A 23,976-nucleotide genomic window follows, 5' to 3' on the forward strand; every position below is an offset into this window, starting at 1 on the left:
TAAAATGAGAGTTCTAGGTGTAGAAAATAATTAATTCTACTAGATTCATATAAAAAGTTTCTCTCCAGATAGAATTTGGTAGTGCAGATAAAGGACACAATTATTTCCACACAGGCCATCTCTCTAGAGACTGGAAGACAGGGTTCTATTTCTCTTACTGATATACTACCTGCCCTGGTTTTTTGATCTCTAAAGTGGAAGTCAATGACTGACACTTATACATTCTTTTAAGTTCAACTCTGTGGAGTTGTACCCAACTATCTCTTCTATCAGAGCTGGAAATTCACTCTGTCATAGAGATCTAGTGGTATTATTTTTTAAAGGTAACATTTAAATAGTACTTGACACTTTCAAGATTTTATTGTATTCTTACATAGGTTTGGCATTATAGCTATCTTTTTGAAAACTTACTACTTTTGGAGAACGCCTGGGCTTTTGATTTGTTTGAGAACTGTATACAATCAAAGTTGACAGAATATTAGGTTAAATCAAGATACATTCTAACCCAGGTTAGTTTCTTATTATTTAATTTTTTAAGATACATGTAATATTTGCCTGAATAAAGGAGCTCTACTGTAATATTTTTACTTCTTAGTTTGGTCTTTCATTTTCTGCTAGTTTACATCTTGTAAGTGTGTAATTATTTTGTAAATTTAATTTAGAAAATGCATGTGCATACCACATACATGCACACACACAATTTAGGAATAAAATACAAACTGAATTTAAAAGAAGGTAAATATGTGAAAACTCTGAAAAACTTTTCTAAAGGCAGCAGAAAATATCGGTATAAGATTAATTTGTATCCTTACAATTTTGATGGAAAACTTTCCAATATTATGATATCATATTCAATTACTTATTATCCATAGCCTGAATCATTAAATATAGATTTTATAAGTACTATTAGACAGAAAAATCTGACTAGTTTCAGAATGACACTTTATCAATCTATGCCTTCTAATTTAAGTCTATAAAACTGAGGTCAATTAACATACTTAACATACTTTATGCATGTCTAACATACTATTAAATAATAATTTAATAAAAATTCTCATAGTCTTAAAAATGTTTATACCTCCATTCTTCATATTTATATTTATAATTATAGTCTGAAGTCTTCTAAGGGAAATATTTTAATATTTATCAAAAACAATATAATAAAAATATGAAACCTCACGATAGAATAAAATATTTCAGAGAATAATTATTTATGCAGCAACAATATTCATATTCCCCTTCATAGTCCACCTCCATCCCTTTTTGTGGAAGTACATATAGAAATTAAAAATAATAGATAACAGATAACTGACATTTATGGGTACTGTAATGGATGACAATTGCACACTAATGTTGATAAAATAAATACAACTAAAGAAAGCAATCCGAATCATATATTTAGAAACAAATATCCTAGCATTTTACTTCTATCCACTCTTTGCTTATGCCTGAAAGTGTGAGTGTCTGAGAAACTCATGGTTTTTATCTACTCTGGCTTTTACTGCTCTCTGCTGGTGTTCCCCTGCACTCAGCAACTTGCTCCACATGTTAGTGTGCACATTTTCCTTTCCAAATCAGTCCTCCCTTGAGCTCAAGCTGTATCTTTCTATAAGCCAATTAGAAATCTCTCTCCAAAACATTTTAAAGATAACTTGAAGTCAGTATATTAAAGAGTGTTCTCATTAGCGCTCTCCTTCAACAGTTAACTTTCCTTTCTGTGCCTTTTTTTAAAATAATAGCCTCATCAACCATTGTATCAATCTAAAAAGGAGAAAGTTGTATTGAATTGTGACTCTCATTACTATCTCCATAACCAAATATTCTTTAACATCTGCCAAACTGGCAAGTCTAAAGTCAGTGATTCCATGGAGTTCCCACTGTGGCTCAGTGGAAATGAACCAAGTTTGTATCCCTGGCCCCACTTAGTGGGTTAAGAATCTGGTGTTGCTGTGAACTGTGGTGTAGGTTACAGATGCAGCTCAGATCTGGCGTTGCTATGGCCATGGTCTAGGCTGGCATCTGTAGCTCCAATTTGACCCCTAGCCTGGGAACTTCCATATGCCACAGATACGGCCCTAAAAATAAAAATAAATAAATAAATAAAGTCTTCATTCCTTAATACATTTAAGGAATAGGTACCAATCATATACCAAGTTTCAGGCATTGTTCTAGGTTCTGAAGGTTATAGGATTATGATCCCATATTTTAGGAGGCAGAGGAAGAACTAATAATCAACATTATTAAGACATATTAGATTAGAAGTTTATTTTTCATAATATCTTCTTAAGTGTTTCGTAAATTCCAACTTGAAGAGAACAACCATGATATTTCTGCAAAGGAGATGATGCTGTGAGAGCAAATATTAGAGAGATTGATACATTTTTGGAGGGACCAGGAAGATGTAGCCGAAAAAGTGATAAAGAAAACCAGCATGATTAAGAGAATATAAAGAGAGTTTAAATTGAGTATAAGTTAAATCTTTTAAGATGGGAGGAATAAGTAAGATACACTATTTATTACTCAATTTTGTTCTCTTTATGGGCATGTGACAATAACTGTGTACTTATGAGAGTATACAAATGTATCAATGCATATTAAGTACTTGAAAAAATGTATTAGTTGTATTAGATACTATTAATTTTTATCAATATTATTATTATTAAACATGTAGTATATGAAAGCTACTATCTAGGGTATCATGAAAAAAATACGTGGGTGTATAATTGGTAGTCATTCTTCTCAAAGGTAAATAGATTACACATTTTTGAATTTTTTTTTTTGAGTCAATCACCAATTTTAATTGGACTAGTGGAAAACTCTATTCTCCATAGTCAGAAACACAATGGCCTAAAAGTAGGGCAAGAACAGATACTTCCTGAGAAATACTTTTTAAATTCTGCATTAATATATCTAAGGTTTTAAATTAAATCACACACACACATAACCTTTTTTTTTTTTTTTCCACAATCTGCTATTACCTGCAATTCTGCTACTGAAATGAGAACTTAGCCTAAGGCTTTCTTTTTAAATAATAGTTATGTTCTTGGCCTGTCCATCCATTGGTCTGCCTGTCTATTGCATTAAAGCCCTGGATGAATTTATTTATAGCCATAATCTTTTCTTTGGATAATAGCTAAAGCTAATGGTTGATCATCTGTACAACCCTGACAGTCTATCTTTTCTGATTCCTTAGGGTAGCTATCCCCTGTACCTCATCACTCTGTTGGATCTCTGAACAGACATCATCCTTAAAATCCCATTTGTACCATTTGGATCAGGTCAGGAAGAGTAATAGCTCTAATCTTCTTGGAGTGATATTATTAATCTTGAGCAGGTGAGCTCCAAGGTACTTTTTCTAACCTACACATTTAGAAAGCAGGAGCTTTAGGGCTATAATGAATAAAGCTAAAATGGAAGCCTGCAGCATGAAGGGGAAATGATTGTAAGATTAAGTTGTCCTTTAGGTTTGTACTTAAACCTTGTTTATTCTGTTAAATCAAGAGTTTTGGAAAAACTAAAGAGAAGTATTAAATGGATTTCCATGTGAAGTGAGTCAGAATATTATTCTATTATTAATGTTACTCATTTTTTTAAAAAGAGACTATACAAAAGTCATAGCTAAATAAAGTTGAGTAGTCTAAGACAATTACAATGGCTTTCCAAAGCATTTGCCTTAATTTTTTCAGAAACCTGTTGCTATAATTGACCAATAAATATATTTTTAGGCCAAAAAAGTAAAAGTGAACTCTCTTATTTTCCTTCTACTCCTTTTCTTTCAAAAACCTCATACTAGCTATTTTGAAGCTGTTTCTCCCACACACATCAAAAAGCATTTTGGAGTTCCCATGGTAACTCAGTGGAAACAAACCCAACTAGTAACCATGAGAATGCAGGTTCAAACCCTGGTGTTGCTCAGTGGATTAAGGATCCGATGTTGCCGTGAGCTGCAGTATAGTTCTCAGATGTGGCTTAGTTCCTGCCCTGCTGTGGCTGTGGTAAGGGCCACCAGCTGCAGTTCTGATTCTACCCCTAGCCTGGGAACTTACATATGCCTCAGGTGTGGCCCTAAAAAAAAAAAAAAGTGTTTTGTCATCTCTCCTCTAGCTTTCTCACAGGGATAAATTTTCATTTGTTAATGCCTCAGATTCTCTTTTTTTTTTTTTTGTAGATTATGTATATTTAACATTTTGTCTTCATATTATATTTATTTTTTGTAAATCATATCTCCATCCCCACTAAGAAATCTTTATTTTCAATTTCCTTCTTTCAGTGAGTCAGCAGAGAATATGATGCTGGAGTAGATCCACATATAGAAGATGTGGGTGAAAATATTTAAAAGTTTCAAGGTACTCTTTTTTCTTTTCTTTTTTTTTGTTTTTTTTTTTTTTTTTTTTGCTTTCAGACAGCCCTGTGGCATATGGAAGTTCCCAGGCCAGGAATCAAATCCCAAGCCAGAGCTGCAACCTATGGCACACCTGCAGCAAGGCCAGATCCTTAACCACAGAAGGAACTCCTTGAGGTACACCTTTTGCCACAGAGGGAACTCCTTGAGGTACACCTTTTGACTACTTTTGTGAATATTTAAAAGTAATTGAAAATAAGTTTATTTTTTGTTTATTTAGTGATATGACACAATATATTTTTCTCATGAACAGTACTATATTTCAATAGTGTCCCCACAATTTGTTAATCTTACTGTCAGATTTTCAGATTTATCAGCCATGTATTTTGAAAACTATAGAGAACATCATCAAGACTTAGACTCCTCCCTTTGTCAGGACTGACTTTAGGTGGACAGTCTTAAAGAATGATAGAAAAATTCAATATATTCTGCATAATATTAGTTGTAATAACTGTGAATAATTAGTCTAGGTCTTAATTTTCTCATCTGCAAAATGGAGATAATACCTATATCTTTGAAGAAACAATACAGCATTTATTATATTGCACACACTGCTTTTAGTGCTTTACAACAATCCTCCTATCAACACTATTAGCACCATATTAAACACGAGGAAACTGAGGCACAGGTAAGTTAATTAATTTCCCAAGGTTGTGCATCTGTTAAGTCTTACAGCTAATATTCCAATTCAGAAAGTGTGGCTTCAAGTTTCAAGTGCCTAAGTATGACATTATGTTGTTTTTGCTCTATCACATAAGATTTTAGAGAGATAAATTAATTCAGGAAAATGCTTGTAATATTGAAAGGATCTTTGTAAATATGAGCTGTTATAATGTGAGCTATAAGTAATGCAGTATTTTTATTTAACCAATAATTTTCTCATATCTACTCTGTACCAGGCATGCTAGTCATTTTTTACTACTATTACTACTATTTATTAGTATTATTGATAATACCAGCTTTACTTTGTACAGAATATAAAGTCTCTGAGAATTAAAATTGCTCAAATACAGAGAGCAAGTGGCAGATCTAGAAAAGACATTTTTATTAAAATAATGTTTTAAAAATTGAAGACTAGATGGAACTAGAGAGTCTCATACTAAATGAAGTAAGTCAGAAAGAGAAAGACAAATACCGTATGATACCACTTTTACAGCAGAACTTGACAGAACATTGTAAATCAACCATAATTTTTAAAAAATTTAAAAACTGAAGACTAGATTTGATCTAATAATGTTATCAATGACCTTGAAATGAAACTAGCCATTTTAATTATTTCAGAAGACTAGAATACAAATGGTAAATCTTCAAAGCAGCAAAAATAATATGATTTAAAACAAGTGATCTCCAGGAAGGCCAGAAAAAATATAATTTTCCAGACAAAGTAAGACATAGAAGCTATTTAAAAATAATAATCTCTGGTCAGTAAAATGATCAGAATTATCATTGTAAATATAAAAACTGTATAATCTATGCAAAATGCTAAAGCAAAGAAAAGCTAAAATAATCCAAAGCAAGAAGGGGGAACATATTGAATAAAATAAGACAATAATTTTCCACCTGGTATGCCTTCTTATAATGAGAAACGAGTGACTCTGGATAAATACTTAATATTTTTAGAGTTTGCATAATTAAAATCAAAGTGAAGGGTTTTGGCAAAGTTTCTGAGACCTTTTTAAAGACATTGACATAGCTACATTAATACCAGCAAAATACATTCTAAGATTAATGGAGATATTAGGTAGATAAATAGATCAATATGTAATAAAAATGTTTAATCAGGATTCAGTAACAATTTAAAATTCATAGTCCTTTTAAAAATAACCTCAATCTATATAATGTGGAAATTACCAAAATTACTAGGGGAAATTTACAAATCTGCAAACACAACAAGAGATTTGTACAATTTTTTATGACATAACATAAAAAATATATTGGGCATGTATAATTATAAAAAACATACATAATACATTTGTTCTACTGGGACATATATAGAATCTTATACTGCTAATAATTGGAGAAGGTACATATAACGCCTTTATAAAAAGTAACCAAGCACTAGGATGTAAAGTACATCAAACATTTTCCAACAATTGTACTTTAACAAGATGCATTCTATATATAATATAGAAACTAATGTAACTAGAAACTAATAACTAATAACAAGAATTGATGAAAATCAATAACCTAAGCTCTGTACTTATGTCTTGCTTTGTGCTTATATTTTCAAAATCAAGAGGAATTAGACATAAGAAAGTAATAATGAATAGAGCAGAAATAAAGAGAAAACAAGAAAAAATCAAAACTGATAGTTGATTCTTTAAAAAAGACCCACAATTAGAAAAAAATATCAGAGAAAAATAAAATGTGGTGGTTTACTACAAGGAAAAAAAAAAAAAAGAAGTCTTAAAGTAGTCCTGGTCCTGGTTCCCACTAATGTACTTAATTTGCAAGAACATAATTCCTTCTTCAAATAATAACTATGAAGTAACCATAGGAAGAAACTAAAGAAAGAGATGCAGGGAGGGGAAGAAAACTCTTGGTCTGAACTGAAAACATGAGGTGAATGTGTTATTCAGGATAATTTTACCAAACTTTTGAAGAAAAGATTATTCAAACTTCGAATCAATCGAAGAATAGAATGTCTAATTTTATAGAATGCTATATTCACCCTCAAAGTGCTAACATGATGAATCATATTAATGATTTTCTTTTTTTTTTTTCATTTTTTGGTGCCCGAACAGGGACATGAAAATGATTTTCTAATATTAAATTTACTTTGACTTCTTGGGCTTAAGTTTTTCATGATGGTGTATATTTTATTTTATAAATTTCAGAGTTAATTTTCCAAAATATACAATAGAACAAAAATCCAAGAATAGTAAAGGCACTAAAAAGAGAATAACCATGAGAAATAATTTTCTCTAGTAAAATATAAAAAAGGTCTTAAATGCACTGTTAATCAAGACAGCACTGTATCTGCAGAATTACCAAAAGAGTACATTGGCAAGTAGAAAACAGAGGCTTATATATGGGAAAAGATTACATCAGTGTTCTTCTGGAAAAGCACATTTTATTTAATACTACTGGAACAAGTATTAACTTAATTAAAATTAATTTCATTTTATATTCTAAAATAAATTTCTAATGGATCATAGAAAAGTGAAATGCAGATTTTTAGAATTATAGAGAAGATTAAAGATAGGTACAAGTTTCTTTAAATATATTAAGAAAATATATTTAAGAAAATGTTTATGAATTTAGTTAAAAATAAGACAAAAATACATCAAAAGGCACCGTAAGAGATACGAGTCACAAAGAAGAAGTTTTTGCAAAAGTAATTGTTATATTTCTTTTTTTTTTTTTTTTTTTGTCTTTTTTTTGCTATTTCTTGGGCCGCTCCCGCGGCATATGGAGGTTCCCAGGCTAGGGGTCCAATCGGAGCTGTAGCCAGCAGCCTACGCCAGAGCCACAGCAACGCAGGATCCGAGCCGCGTCTGCAACCTACACCACAGCTCACGGCAACGCCGGATCGTTAACCCACTGAGCAAGGGCAGGGATCGAACCCGCAACCTCATGGTTCCTAGTCGGATTCGTTAACCACTGCGCCACGACGGGAACTCCAATTGTCATATTTCTAAGCTTGCTTGTTGGTAGATAGGTATTTGCTTTGTTATTGTGCCTACATTGTTTAATAATACAAACAAAATATTTAAAGGATACCACAATCACTCCATTATCATATTTGAGACATCTCTGTTGGTAACTGCGGGGAGCCGAGAAGATACAAGAAGCCGAGGAAGGGAGCTTGCCTGAACGGTGCAATTCTGAGAGCAGTCTCCTAATCAGAAAAAGAGGCCTGCCTGAAAGGTCCAGTTCCGAGGACAAGCTCCTACTCAGGAAAAGGGGCCTGTCTGAACAGTACAATTCCGAGGGCAGGTTCCTAAACAAGGGGATGCCTGCCTGTACGGCACAATCCCGAGGACAGGCCCCAGAAGACAGTAAGGCTTGCCTGCTGACAAAGGTGGAAAACTAAATTTCCCAGGAAATAATTTCCATTTTGTGTTGCTGAGTGGGGATTGTTCCATGGATAACTTAGTCTTTTCTGTTATTCACTTGCTATTCAGTTTTCCTCAGTCTTTCCTGATTATTTACTTATTATTCTTATTTCCCATTCTTATTTTCCTGTGGTGATTTGTGATTTAACAAAATTAAACAATAATATAATAAGAATTTCATCCTGAAGGACTTTCCCCTATTTTAATCCAACTTAGTTAAAACACAGTGTTTATCTATTAACTAGTTACATAGTAAACTTTAGAGTTAGGATCTTAATGAGGTTCATAAAAGTTAGATATATATTATCCAAAAAAATCTAGCTATGAGTTTTGTCCTTGATTTTAAAAGCTTTTAAGTGATAGCTAGTTTAGTTAAGTTGGTTTATATTTACTTACACTATCTCCCTGCCATAACGCTTTGAAGATAAGCATCAGTCTACAAATAAGGTTTGTGAATGCTAAATTCTTGTGTCTGTGAACTCTTCAAATTGTAAAGACTGGCTAGCCATGGGATGATTTGTACTGTCTCCTCCTTTACACACGATGTATTGTACCTAATTGCCCTTAAATTGTACTCACTAAGTTTAGTTAAGATAGAGATCTTAAAACAGGATGTATTGTACCTAACTGCCCCTAAATTGTACCCGCTAAGTTTAGTTAAAACAAAGATCTTAAAACATGATGTATAGCTGCTATACCATGTAATAGTTAACCACTGTACTTTTAACACTGTGATGTAATCTGTAGCAAAAAGCTCTCTATATAATCAACCACTTATGCCAATAAAATTTGATCAGTCCAGCACCCTGAAAGAAGGGACAAAGAGGCTGTCTCCATATTTGTACATTTGCCGACGCCGTCCAGATCTCCGAGCGGGAAAAAGTGTACACTCCCTGGCCGCTGGAGCTGGCCTCCGGCAGGTAACAAATTAAAATTTTTCACTAATGTAAGTATCATTTCTCTGTTTTTTTCAGTGAGATATATTTTCATGTTTCCAATCTGGAAAATTTCACAAACATCAGAGAATTCTACCTACCATTCTCTATGCAAAAAATAGCCCTTCTGTTTGAACTACTTAGCTATGATCACATACAGTTTTGTAATAAATACTAATAGTTTACAAAGAGCATGATGTTAAAATTAATACCAATAATAGTATATTTAGGATGTTCAGACATGTCATCAGGAAATTCAAACTACTTAAACAATGGAATCATTAGAGTTTTAAAAGAAAGCAATATTAAAAAAAACCATGGACAAACTATCTCATTTAGGCCACTTTGCACAAGACAAATGTCAAGATAAGGAATAATATCTACCATAATAAGAGAGTATGTATCTTAAAATATGTATCTTCCATGTTTAAATCATTTTAATCATACATTACAAGAAATATGTATATGTAATTAATAGGGAAAATAAAAATAAGAAATTAATAAAAGGCATATAATTATACACTCAAGTATACCTTTTAAAGCAGTTTCACCACATTGATTCTAATGTTGTGATGACAAAAGATAACAGCAATATGCTGATGAGTGTTATGACATGAGTGTTTTCATTCATTTCTCCCAGAGATGAAATATTAATTTAGAATTATTAAAAAAGTTCAGAAATATTTCTTACATAAATTATATTTCAAAATTAATTTGATATTCAAAAATGGTAAATTCCTGAAGATGTTGATATAATATTAATAAATTAAAAAATGAATATTACCTAAATGTCTACGAGTAAAATGTTATGCCAAATATTTGCATTTTGTTTTAATATTATGCATCAATCAAAATGTTTTTATGTTACACAGAAAAAAGGTAGAAAAAATATTGGGCTGACTGCATAATATTAGCCATATAATAAATTCACAAAATATCATGAAATAAATGAAAAATAGTACTGTATATAGAACATGAGCAATATTCAAATTCTTCTTATCCTTACTGACTCTCTAAGTTTACTACAATAAACAAATTTTTATAAAACAAAAGGAAAAAGAAAAATACAAAAACAAATCCTACACCATTCTTATCAATATTAGATTATGGAGCCCAGGCTTAAAGCCAGGAATCTTTTTTTTTTTTTTTTTTTTTTTGCTTTTTAGGGCTGCACCTGTGGCATATGGAAGTTTCAGGGCTAGGGGTCAAATCGGAGCTGCAACTGCCAGCCTAAGCCATCCTGCCACAGTAATGCAGGATCCAAGCTGTGTCTGAGACCTATACCACAGCTCATGGCAATGCCAGATCCTCAGCCTACTGAATGAGGCCAGGAATCAAACTTATGTCCTCGTGGATACTAATTGGGTTCATTACTGCTGAGCCAAAGTGGGAACTACCAGGAATCATTCTTTATCCCTCTTTTTTCTCAAAACCTCATACATAATCCAATAATAAACTCTACAGTCTCTATTTTAAAACTGTACCTCTAAGAAAATTACTCTCTTCACCTCCAATGCCATCACCTCCACTGCCATTTTGTAATCCAATATACCTTTCTCTCAAGGTAGTGTTTGCCTTAGTCTCCCTATTTTGAGTTCATGTTTTAATCTTTTTCTCTGCACAGAATCCAGAGCTATCTGATGATATCAATGGGATAATGAAACTCCCTTAATTAAAACTCTATGATTGCTTCTTTAAAAATAAAAACTTTTATCATGGTCCAGGAGGCCCAGTAGGATCTGAACCCAGCCTACCTTTCCAATCTCATCATATCATTTTACAGTCTTCCTCTCATGCAATAATACTTAGTCCTGCCAGTCTCTCTTATGTTCGTAATATTTCATCCCCTTTCCCAATTCAATTCTATGTGTCCTCTCTAACTAGAATATTCTATCTCCTGGCCAGTGTATAGAGGCAGCCATGAGAACTGATCTCTCAGATATTCAATCAGAGGGAAAGTGACTGACAAAGGCTCAGCCACTGTCTCTGAAATTCATCTCTGGGTTTGCTCTAATGCCCACTCTTCCCATAGGCTGCTCCTGGCCAAGGGAGAGACATAGCAAGGGGGCTGTTCCCTAGGGACCAAGTCATCCTCTGATGGCTAACTTTGGTTCCAAGACACCACATGGCATGCCAAACTTCTCTTAGGCTGCAAGAAGATCAGGATATTTTCACTTTCAATCTTCCCTTTCTCTGACCTTGCCTTGGGATCATACTTGTAGTGTAGTCTTATGGCTTTCCCCAATTTGTCCAGACTCATCCCAATTTCTCTCACAGGTATTTTCTGTAAGAACATTTTTGAAAATTTAATACCATCATCTGAGAAATTGCTTCTCAGACAACCTGGACGCATTCATTATCTTCATATTCTATCTTCTCTTTGGATAAAAACTACTAAAGTATAACTTCAGGGTTAGTCTGGTTATAATTTCACTGATTACATTATCTCTTTTTCCTATTGTCTTGTTTTTTTAAAATAACTTTTGAAAATATGAAGTTTCCCAGTTTATATATTTATTTTTGTATTGAATTTTAATGACTATAATTTCAGATCCCATGAGAGTAGAGATCTTCTTGTCTTTTTTGCTAATATATCATTTTTGTTTCTGAGACCTAGTGGGTACTTGATAAATAATTGTTAAACTAATTTACACCAAATCTGTAACTAATTTGTGGCCAAGTTTATAAAATGGACTAAACACAGTTAAAAATTACGTAGCAGTTGACTAAATCAACACAATATCTCTATCCATTCTGTTGTCTTAATCTCCACTTGTTTATATCAACACGGAACTGATTTCATGACATTGACCCATAGGGATATATGTGAACGCTTTGACAATGTCTAAGTCACCTCTTCAAGCTAGAGGTATATCTTTGAAACTAAAGAGGAAAATTAAAACAAGGATTCTTTCAGTCTTCAATTTTCTAAGCTACCTGGAACATTTTGCACTCAGTACCAATGCCAGTTCTCAGATAAAAGTCTTTCTTATCCTTGCTGACATCCAACTTCCATGTATTCAGTTCTCTAAACCTCTTCCATTGGTGACTCTATTTCATCTTCTTCATTTCTGCATGTGATGTACTAAAACTTGAGTTTAGGTATAACCTCTCTCAGTTAACTCACTTATTCTAATAATTTCAAGTGTCATATTTACACAGGTGACTCTATTTCTAAATTTTACTTCCTGGTAATATATATCTGACATAAATGTATATTAATATTTAATGTTTAATGTAATATTAAATCTATAATTAAATTTTCATATAATTTATAATTTAATACTATTTAAACATAAAATATACACAAAATTTCAGGTTTATACTATAGACAAAGCCTAGGCTTTAGAGCTATAATGACCTCAGTAAAAATTATATGTCCGTCACTCAATAGTTATATGAATTTGGACAAATTTGTTAGTCTCCTGAAGTCCTAGGTTTGTCATTCAAAAAGAATGAGAGCCACTTCACTGAAGTTTTAGTTTCTGGCATGCATTACAAGTTAATGGCATATTGTTAATGCTATCAAAAAGCTAGATTCTGGGATGCATGCCAAGCCTTTCACCAATACTTGCCTAATTGTGCAAATTTAAATTGTTAGATTTTTACTTTTAATTGCCAAATACAAATTGAAATAAATGATAAATACATAAATTATCAAATGTGTGAGTGAATTAATTTTTGATAATTATTTTTACTCATAATATGAAAAAAATTGACAAACAGAAACTTAGTAAATTGACTCTTTTCTAGTCATAATCCAAATCCCTAGCAGTCTGGGATAGTAGAGTGATAGTACCTTGTATGATCCACAAATGGTTTAATCAGTTGAGGAAAACTGATGAAGAGGTAGTATGAAATTTTTAAAAACATAAGTACATAGACACACATAAACCACCCATTGCATTTCAGGAAGATTATGGTGTATAGGTACCACCTAACTCTGTAGTTAGCCATTATTGAAGGTTACTAAATCCACTATTTCTTCCACACTTTCCTCTCTCCTTTTGGTCGCCCAGTAGTGCCAATGTAAAAGCACTGACCTCACAAACTTGTCAAAATACAAAAGAGAAAGACAGGTGTGCATTTATTTCAGGAAATATACTGTTTATAAAAATGTACAGCAGCATTGCTAATTTAGAAAAATATTAAAATTACACAATTATGCATCTGTAATCCTTTGATTTAAGCACATTTAAATGTTTAGTTTACTGGAATATAAAGTGACTTACTTATACCAATGAGTCCTTTCTGTTAAAAGCAATCCTGTAGAATGCATTCTGGGCTATGTAACTGAGAGAAATGTCCTCAAACAGACTGCACTTTATGTTGCACCCACAAATGGCACTGAACTTTGATAAATACAATTTCATATTCTCAATTTCATATGCCTGAGTACACTGTGGAGCACCTCAATAATGTTTTTTTCTTAGTGTCTTTTAGTTTTAGAGGTAACACAATGTACTTCAGAGCACTTTAAAATGTCAGGTATTTAAAATGGAATATTTTCATTTGAAGTTAGCATTTGCTAAACACTGAATGTGATTCATTACAATGATGTACTGTTAACTGTTCATTTTGATGAGAATTTAGAAATATTATCTTATTCCAATGTAGGCTTAGAATTTAAGAACATATATACACTTTGTACATGTTTTTGTATTCTTATTCATCATAATGCCACATCACAGAATAGAACAAAAAAAGTTTTAACTGAAATCTTGAGAGAAAGAGATAAGAATAGTGTCTAAAACAAAAAGTACAATTCTGGGAGTGAGGGAAACCAAAGTTCTAGTTTGGACTCCATCATTCATTAGTTCTGGGACTCTAAAGAACTCAACATTTCTGACTGTCAGACTCCAGATCTGTAAAATGGGGTTCCTGGAGAAAGATGATCTCTGAGCTTTTTCAAGTCACATTCAATGCTTAAGACTTTTAAAACAAATGGATTTTCACAAGGAGAAGGCCTGGCATTAATTAAAATCACTAGTTGAGACTCTAAACAAATATTTTTATCATATTCTAGTTTAGACTTTTAATTTCAAACATTTAACGTTTCCTGCAAAGGAAAAGAATGTATTTTTTCTAAAAACATGACCTCAAAAATCTTAAAAAAGTTTCTCAATTCTAGATTCTGTCTTAGAATTTTTAGGTAAAAACAAAGTATTATAGACCTGTAAAAGTCTTTCTTTCATTAAACATACTATGTTTGCCAATTCTGGCTTTTGTACTTATTTTTGAAGTAATAATTTTTTAAACCAGAAATAGTAATCTGTTATCAGTTTGGTCAAACCAGCCTCACATTATTAAATTTTGGGTCCTCTTACTAATTGGCGAATTGGATAATTCCTTGAAATTTATGGATTTACTGATGTTCTAAGAAGAATGAGTTTATATATTCATGAACTGAAAGGGTTTGAACACTCATAACCTAAAAATTCCTCTTTAAATTCCTCAACCAACACATTTTACTAAAAAAAAAAATTCTTTCTCTGTCCCTGAAGAGGAATGAATGATTACACATTTGTATTAAACAACTGAGCAGATGCCATAATTTGTATTAAAAAAAAAATCCTCAAAGGAATACTGTTCCTATTGATCCTACAATTTAACGTAGTGTAATACTGCAATAACTTAAATATATTTTGTAAAAAAAGTATATATAATTCCTAGATTGATTTTTTTAAGTGCAAATGTTGAAATGGGGATATGTATGATACATAGTAAAACAGTCAAGAAAACTGAATTTCTCAGGTCAGAGAACAATACCATAGATCAGATTCTTTTCTAAATGTTTCAAACTTATTCCTTGGTGAGGGATATTGATATATAGTTATTTTAAAGTATATTCATTTTCTGGGTTAATATTTAGATGAGTAATTATTGTTGGAACGAAATAAAGGTAATATATTGATAATTTTCTCTTTGAACTCTGCCTCCCTTGACTGTCTGTAAGGAAGAGGAACAGAAAGAAGTAGTCTTTTCTTTTCTGTTTCATGCCCAGTGTCCATCTCATCCTAGATAAACGTTCACTGGCCAAGTTTTTCTGAAGCTTCTCACTTTTAGAGACATTGTCCCTGCTTAAAACCTAGAAAAGTGTTTAATGTCTCTCCATAATTTAGCATTTTACATAATTTCAGTTGGTCTTATAATCATGGATTGGTATAAATAAAGAGGGAGTTTTATAATAATATTTTATATAATTATACATATAATTTATATACTAATATTATTTAACATAAAACTTTTTTATATTTGGTGGATTAAAATGAGATAGCAAATGTTCTTTTCCTCTACCATTTTAACTACATTTTCTATCACTACTCTTAATGTCAAATAATTGAAAAAACATCACTGAAGGCAGGAACAAGACATAGAGGTGTACAAGCAATCTACTAATTCATCCAATCACTTAATGTAACAAAAATGTATTCTGTGAAAAGTAATTTCTTTAATCTTGTTTTTTAACAGCTAACATTTATTGAATACTTAGTATGTGCATGGCTCTAATTGCCTTTTGTATTTATGTACGTGTGCATATGTATTTATTTTTTACCTTTGACCTCCTTCACCAATTTCTCCCAATCCCCCATCCTTCACCTCTGGCAATCACCAAATTGTTCTTTGTATGAGCTTGGTATTTTCTCTTTTCTTTTGGTGTGACATATTAGAGATTATATGGTATTTGTCTTTCTCTGTTTGACATATTTCATTTAGCATAATGCCCTCGAGGTCCATTTATGTTGTTATGAAATAACAAGATTTCATCCTTTTATTTGGCTAAAGAATATATATGTATTATATACACACATATATATACCAAAATTTCTTTATCCATTCATCCATTCATGGACATTTATATTGGCTATGTAAATACTGCTGCACTGGGGTGCACATATCATTTCAAATTAGTGTTTTGTTTTCTTCAGACAGATGTTCAGAAGTGTGATTTCTGATTCATATAGTAGATCTATTTTTAATTTTTTGAGGAACCTCCATATCGTTTTCTATGGTGGCTGCACCAATTTACATTCCCACCAATTGTGACAAGGGTTCCCTTTTATGCTCATCCTTATCAACACCTGTTATTTCTTGTCTTTTTGATAATAGCCATTCTAAAAGGCATGAGATAATATATCACTGTCGTTCTGATTTGCATTTCTCTAATGATTAACAATGTTGAGCACTTTTTCATGCATCTGTTGGTCATCTGTACGTCTTCCTTAAAAACTTGTCTATTCAAATCTTCTGCCCATTTTTTAATCAGATTTTTGTTTTGGTACTGAGTTGTATGATTTCTTTATACATTTTGGATATTATATAGTTTATTTATAGTATTATTTTTAGAAATTCTAGAAGTAAGGCAAGTCAGATAAGTCATATTATAAGCTTAATTTTGAAAATTAGGTACTAAAATATCATTGTAGATGATTTAGTCATCTATCTACAAAACTCGAGAGAATAAATAAAAACACTAGTATATAAGTTTTAAGGTTGAAAAATTAATACTAAATTTTTTGTAAAGCTACATGAATTTATAGGTTTTCTTTTTTGTATATATTTAAAAAATGTTTATATTATGAAGCACTTCAAGCATGCAAAAAATAGATTATAATAAACATATATTCTGCATCAAATTAAATTCTATCCCTATACCACCTATAGTCTCCATATGTTCCTTCCCATATTATTATGAGACAGTTTATCCATTCATCTATCAAATTTTTACATAAATATATTTTAAAAGATATACTCCCTTTAATTAGCTTAAATACAAATAGTATTATCACACCTGAAAAATCACAATAATTCCTCAATAGGCCAATTATTCAAATTCCCATTTCATTATTATCCAAAATTTCTATTTTGTAATTATTCAAAATCAGAAAATATTTCAAAGTCCTCTTCTCCATAATGAACATGATTTTTATAGTTAACTCTCATCTTCATTTTTCTTTATATATATTCCTACAAGTTTACTTGTTACTCAGATACCTTCCTCCACAAGTTAGTTTACTAATTGAATCTTAAGTAGCTATTCAATATATAAAAAGTAATTGATTACAATAGTACATAAAAAAAATTGTGGTAGATACTTTGTGAGGGAAAACATATCAAGCCATAGATTTTAACCTCTGGAAATCAAAATATGTTAAAAAAATCTTTCTATAAATTTTTAAAAATAATTCTTGTGATTTTTATATATAATTTAGGGCAAGACCTTTCCCCTAATTTTCATCTTATTACGGTCCTAATTCACAGTTCTTTTGGCAACCAAACAACTCCCTCTGAAACATTTTTCAGAGGTTTTTGCTTCTCCTTATTCTAAAGTAATATACACAAAAAATTTGTTTTTCCTGGAGCTAGAAATGTATTACTGTAATGGTATAGTATTTCCAAAAGTGACATTCAGAGAAAGAAGATATTGTGCTGAGCTTTAGAGCATTTAGCATTTGAAAATACTCTCCTTCATGGTGTCCAGTGATGTTAGATTTCAGATGCAGAAAACTGCAATATACCATGAGTTTTACATTGAGCTCTAGGCTGTAACTGATAGAGTTTAGTTTACTGCCTTAAAGAGTTTGAATTCTATTTTCTAAATACATTTTTTTTCTAATTTCCAACCATAGGCAAACCATCTGTAAATTGCTAGTTTCCCACTCCTGTAGTCTAAAGAACTAGACTTCATCTTCATCAAATGTGCATTGAGCAAAGATACCATATATAAGGCATTTTTTCATAAAACTGTATTTGATTCGTGGTATTGTTTGTGACATAGAAGATATTTATAAAAGTGTAAAATAATACAGGGCTGTGCATAATAAATGTACCTACACTGGTTTGATATTTCACAAAGTTTAAAGAAGTTTGATATGATTTAACAAATTGATGGGTTTTCTCTATATTTTAAATATTTATAAAGTAGAGATTATTGATTTAATGAATTTTTAATAAATACTATTAAAACTTTGGGATCTTTTTTACTGAATTTGATCTTACAAATGGCCAATGAATGAGTTTCCATTTTTGTTGCTCAAACAACTGACAGTAGTAAGTATCCACATACCTGTTCATTTCCTAAACATTTATTAGTGACCAATAAGTACTATGACACCTAATCCTTGTAAGAACTTTATAATCCCATTTTATAGTTCAGGAGGCAAACTGAACAAAAGATACTTAATAATAAAAATCAGTAAATGATATCCTCAATATATATGCACTAGATTTGGGGACTGCACATACTTGACTCTGTTTCTAGGGCATAAGGAGCATAACCCTAAGAATCAGAGGGTGTGAACGGTGATTCATCAAACACCAAGGGTGTCATTAATATCTGAGTACATAAATAATATTGGAGGTTGGAGCATAAATAATATTAAAATGTCTGAAATTTACTCAAATATCCATAGTCAAAACAGAGGAGGCAAAAACAGATGTTCATAGCAGAAAGGCAGTAGAAGGAAAACAAAAAACATTAAAATGTCCTTATGTCCTGGATCTCACTAAAACTTCTCATGAATATTAGAAGCTATAAATAGTAAATGATTCCTCTATATATTATCTAATAGTATATAATATATAGAGAGAAAATCTTAGATGTTTGACTACAAATAATTGTAATTTTCATGATGTCATTTTTCAACCAGTGACCATGCAAACAATTAGTTAAAAGGAAGTTCACTGGAATTAGTACAAAGGTAAAAAGAGAACACAGGGAACTCCACTGGCTAATCTTTGAATTTGAGGCAGATTTCCATCTCATCCTCAACTGCCTCATCTCTCTCCTTTGAGACCCATTTTGGACCTCCTGTGTTTAATGATAATAATTAAGAGCTAGGTCATTATTTGAGAGATGAAAGCATTATAGTTCTGTGCCAGAGAGACAGTTATTACCGAGAGGTTCAAATGAGGGTGCCTGAAGAAGGGAGTTGGTAGTGTGTGCTATTGTGGGGAAGATTTAAAGAAGAGACGATCCATAGATAAATCCTAAAAAGACAAAAAGATAAAGCCTGAAAAGGGAAATATACTAATTTCTCAAGCATACTATGCATTAGAGACCTACAAATTAATACATATCACATCATCAGGTAATAAGGGAGAATAAATTTTTTGAAGCATATTCTTTTATTTCCACTCTTACTGAAAATCTGGTTTTCCTGTGGCAAAACTACAATTCATGCTCTAGTGAATCCTCTCTCTGGGAATGTCATATAGTGACTTTCCCATGAAGGGCTCAAAATGCCTTTAGGAATTTTATCTTATTAATTCTCATATCCTTGAAGGCAGGTGGAAAGAATCACTGTCCTCATTAAATAAACTGTCAAGCTAGGACACTAAGTACTTAAATGATTATAAAGACCACAAATATACAAAGATCTTTTAAGTAGTACTGAAGATATCTGACTTGATTAATCCAATAACCACCCTATTTCTACCTTTATAAATTTATGTTGACTTCTTTACTCTATCAAGCATTTGTCAGTAAATATCTACTGAGTGATCAGATTTAAAACCTGCTTACCACTGTTCTCTTCCCTACTTTCCCCATCATTATTGACTTCATGATTTCTGTTCTATATCTGTAGCTTCATAGAATTATTGTTTGTGCCTTCTTTCACCCTTAAAAGTGGCCTTTTTTAAATGATAAATTATATAACCACTCCACTTTTAAGGGACTTGGCTTGATCAATGATATATCAGAATTCAGAAAAGGTTTCTATAGAAAATTAAATTAAGATTCAAATTAAAACTAAAATTAAATTCAGGTTTAGTTCAAAATCATGATCTGTTGGAGTTACCGCTATGGCTCAATGGGATTGATAGTCTTGGAAGCACTGGGGTGCAGGTTTGATCCCCTGCCTGACACAGTGGGTTAATCATCTGTCATTGCTGCAGCTGTGGCTTAGGTTATAACTGTGGCTTGGATCTAATCCCTGACCAGGCAACTCCAAATGCCATAGGGTGGCCAAAAAGGAAAAAAAAGAAACATGACGTCTTCATAAACTTTGATTAAGCATAAAGATAGAAAAACACCAGTGTTATTGTATTATTATGTATATGTAATTGTATAATCCACATTTGCTCAAAGGGTAAAAAGATAAGTAGGTAAACCTAATTTAGAATGATTTATTTCTTTTATTTCTATTTAAATCATTTCACAGCCTCTTCAATCTCCTCTGCCATCTAAAAATCAATGAGCCAGAGATTCTACAGCCCATTGGCAAGTGCCTGTCACTCTTCAGAATTTCCAAGTAGGAGGAATGATTAATTCATTATAATTTATCAGCCAGGAAATATCAGAAGTGGCAGATGCTTTTCTCAATAGTGATTTACATTGAGAAGAAAATGAAAATCTTATCTATTTTAATTAAGTGAATGCACCACTAAATCCAAGACCCTTTCCCTTGCAATTTCTTTAAGGAGCCAAAGTGTTCTTTGCCTGATTTTTGCTGTTGTTGTTGTTCTTGTTTGGTGACAATTTTTTTGCCACTTCTTTTCCTTGCCTAATGGGGGTGATGTCCCCCCAAAATTGCTACCTTGGAAACTGTTTAATCTCCAGTCATTAAAACTCTCTACTGATACTGCAGAAAAGCTATCGGGATGTCTTCATTAGCCTGGAGATCGTAAGCTTTAGATAATTACAACTAAACTTCAACCCTAACATCATCCTCAGGGTATATTAACAAGGCAAGGTTTTCCTGCATCTCAAGAATAATATTTTCTTCACTTAGAAATGCTTTCATTACACAAATTTTGCAGGACCACATACATCTGTCTAAATAATACTCAAAACTGCTAATATTAAAGTCTTGGGAATATTATGCATGTTGTACTTGTTATCAGTAACTTCTACCTATCATTTTTTCAGTGATTAAAAATGATGTGCTTTTAAAGATATTTACCGAGTTGATTATTTTTTCTTTTCCTATAACTTGCACTCAGTTTAACCAGAAATAGTATTATGACTTAAGAATTTTCATTTAAATCACTATATCTCAACTTTTCAATAGATATTTATAAAATCCTTAGGATTTATTTTTTAAAAAAATTTGGTAGTTGTCAATAGCTTACACCAGTTCCAGTGTTTTTACATAACTTAACCTAGCACACTAAGCTAAATTTGAGACATTGTGACCTTATAATAGTGCTCTATAACTACAGTGCTTAAAAACTCATTTAAATACATGCATATAAATATTGAGTGCTAGCAACTTTGCTGTTTTCCCCAATTTAATAGAATTGGATGTCTAAAAAGGGACAGACTAGTATTCTATGAAATTTACATTGGTTCAATACACCTGTATTTTCACCCTGTGTACTAGTATTCCCCTTTCCTTTTTCTCTTACTTGAACTGGAGAAACAATAATAACTTTATATCCAAGTAATATTCCTTTTCCTAAATATGAAATTCAATCAAAACAAGGAGAAAGAAAAGGGATTGACATAGTTAAATTTTCACTTCTCATTTTTCTGTTGCATTAAGCTTCCTTCCAGACCTGATTTATTTTAAATCAAAATAAGATGTATCAGAAGTTATTTCAGTGGCTCTTTATATTTACCTTAAACTTATTTTCATCTCTGAATTTTTATTTCTCAGTGTATTCTATGACAAAGTGCATATTAGAAAAAATTAAAACTAGAAAAATCCTTAGAAGAAACATAGCAAAACATACATATCATTTGCCTTTCAAAGCAAGTCAGTATACCTTTATTGAGAACCTCCTACAACAAAGTGCTACTACAGTGAAGTGCATTATGCCATTTATTATGAGAGACTATGACTAGTACTCTTATAGGCACATAAATTCATTTTTATGGAAAGAGAAAGGGGTGGGTTAAATCCTATTCAGGATCCCTGAAAATGTATTCTGGGACACATTCTACTTTCCAGCTTTGGAAATATAAACATGCCAGTATGTAGAAATTGTTTGAATAAGTCCATTTTGAGTAGCAAGATGTCTTCAGAGAATGATAGGTAATAAGCAGGGCTACACCTGGGAAGTGAATTGACAGATGACAGAGAGAAATTGGAGTTGGTTTATGGTGGCCATGTTTTTCCATAATAAGGTTCCATAATAACCCAGTCTTATTTTAAGTGAATATTCCACTTTATGCAAAATACTGGGGATTTTACATTATGAGAATGTAATATGTATGTGAAGATACAAGAAATTCTGAATTCACCTAATCCAAGCTGTTGTCCTCAGAAGAAGGTAGACAAATGAAGGAACTCGGTAAATTACAGCTAGTTAGTGACAACTTTCTATTTCACCTACAGCATCTAATGCAGATATACCACACATTCTAATTTATATATATATTTTTTGACTTTTGTCTTTCCAGGGCCTCACCCACGGCATATGGAGTTTCCCAGGCTAGGGGTCCAGTCAGAACTGTAGCCACTGGCCTACGCCAGAGCCACAGCAATGACAGATCCAAGCTGAGTCTGTGACCTACACCACAGCCCACGGCCATGTCGGATCCTTAACCCACTGAGCGAGGCCAGGGATTGAACCCGCAACCTCATGGTTCCTGGTCGAATTCATTTCTGCTGTGCCACGACAGGAACTCCCTAATCACTATTTTTATTTAAATTATTTTTCCCCAAAACTATTTTCATAAACTCTCCTTCCCATTTCACATTTTTTGGATGATACATTTTTAATATGGTGAAGTAAACATGACATAAAACTTACCATTTTAACCTTTGTAGAGGTCATTGGCATTAAGTACATTCACACTGTTGAATAACCATCACCCTATCCATCTGCAGAATTTTTCATCTCCCCAAACTAAAAGTATACTTGTTAAACAATAATCCTATGTTTCAATTTCTTCCTCCTCCCAGTCCCAGCAAGGAACATCTGTCGTGAGACATGTTTCTACAGTATTTTCTTAGCCTCTTTGCTGAAAACTCCATCTTGTCCTGCTCTACTTTATCCCATCTGGTAAATGACTTAAGCTTAAGAACAAAGATCTAAAGGCATAAGCTATTCATAGGGTCAGCTGAATGAGGACATAATGCATTGGTCTAGGCATGCAGGACTTGTGCAGATTGGCATGCCCTTTGCACAAGCATGATATATCCTCTAAAGAATAAGAGAAAGAGGAACCTCATGGCCAAGTGGTTTATGAATGGTCGTTAGCAGAACAGGCATTAGCAAAGAGAACCAAGGTTCAAACCTAGGCACACAGGGTTGCAGCAAATAGGCAAGCCCTTTGTGGAAGCACAGTGAGGATTCTCTGGAATGCTATGCATAGATAGCTAACTCAAATGCTAATGATTCTTAAATGCCTAAATGTCAGAGTAGAAGCTTAACCTTCTACCAGTTAAGTGGCTTTTAAAATAATAAAAGAACTTATAAAATAGTAAACAAACCCTATATCCTCCACCCATAGCCCCTCCTCACTTGACATCATGCTAAAGAGCACAATAAAAGCAGTGTGGTTTCTTGAGATGGTGCTTTTGGTCCCTGAGACCTTGAGTCCCCCGGTTCCCACATTTACTTAAGATAAATGTCTTTGTGTCTTGTTTTATGTTAACTTTTTTCCTTAAGTTTCACAGCACCCATTCTT

Source organism: Sus scrofa, chromosome 6, assembly GCF_054392235.1.
Source record: "Sus scrofa isolate SSC_HxYL_T2T_F1_AM1 chromosome 6, Sscrofa_HxYL_maternal_Yorkshire_Landrace_v2.0, whole genome shotgun sequence".
NCBI classification, from domain to species: Eukaryota; Metazoa; Chordata; class Mammalia; order Artiodactyla; family Suidae; genus Sus; species Sus scrofa.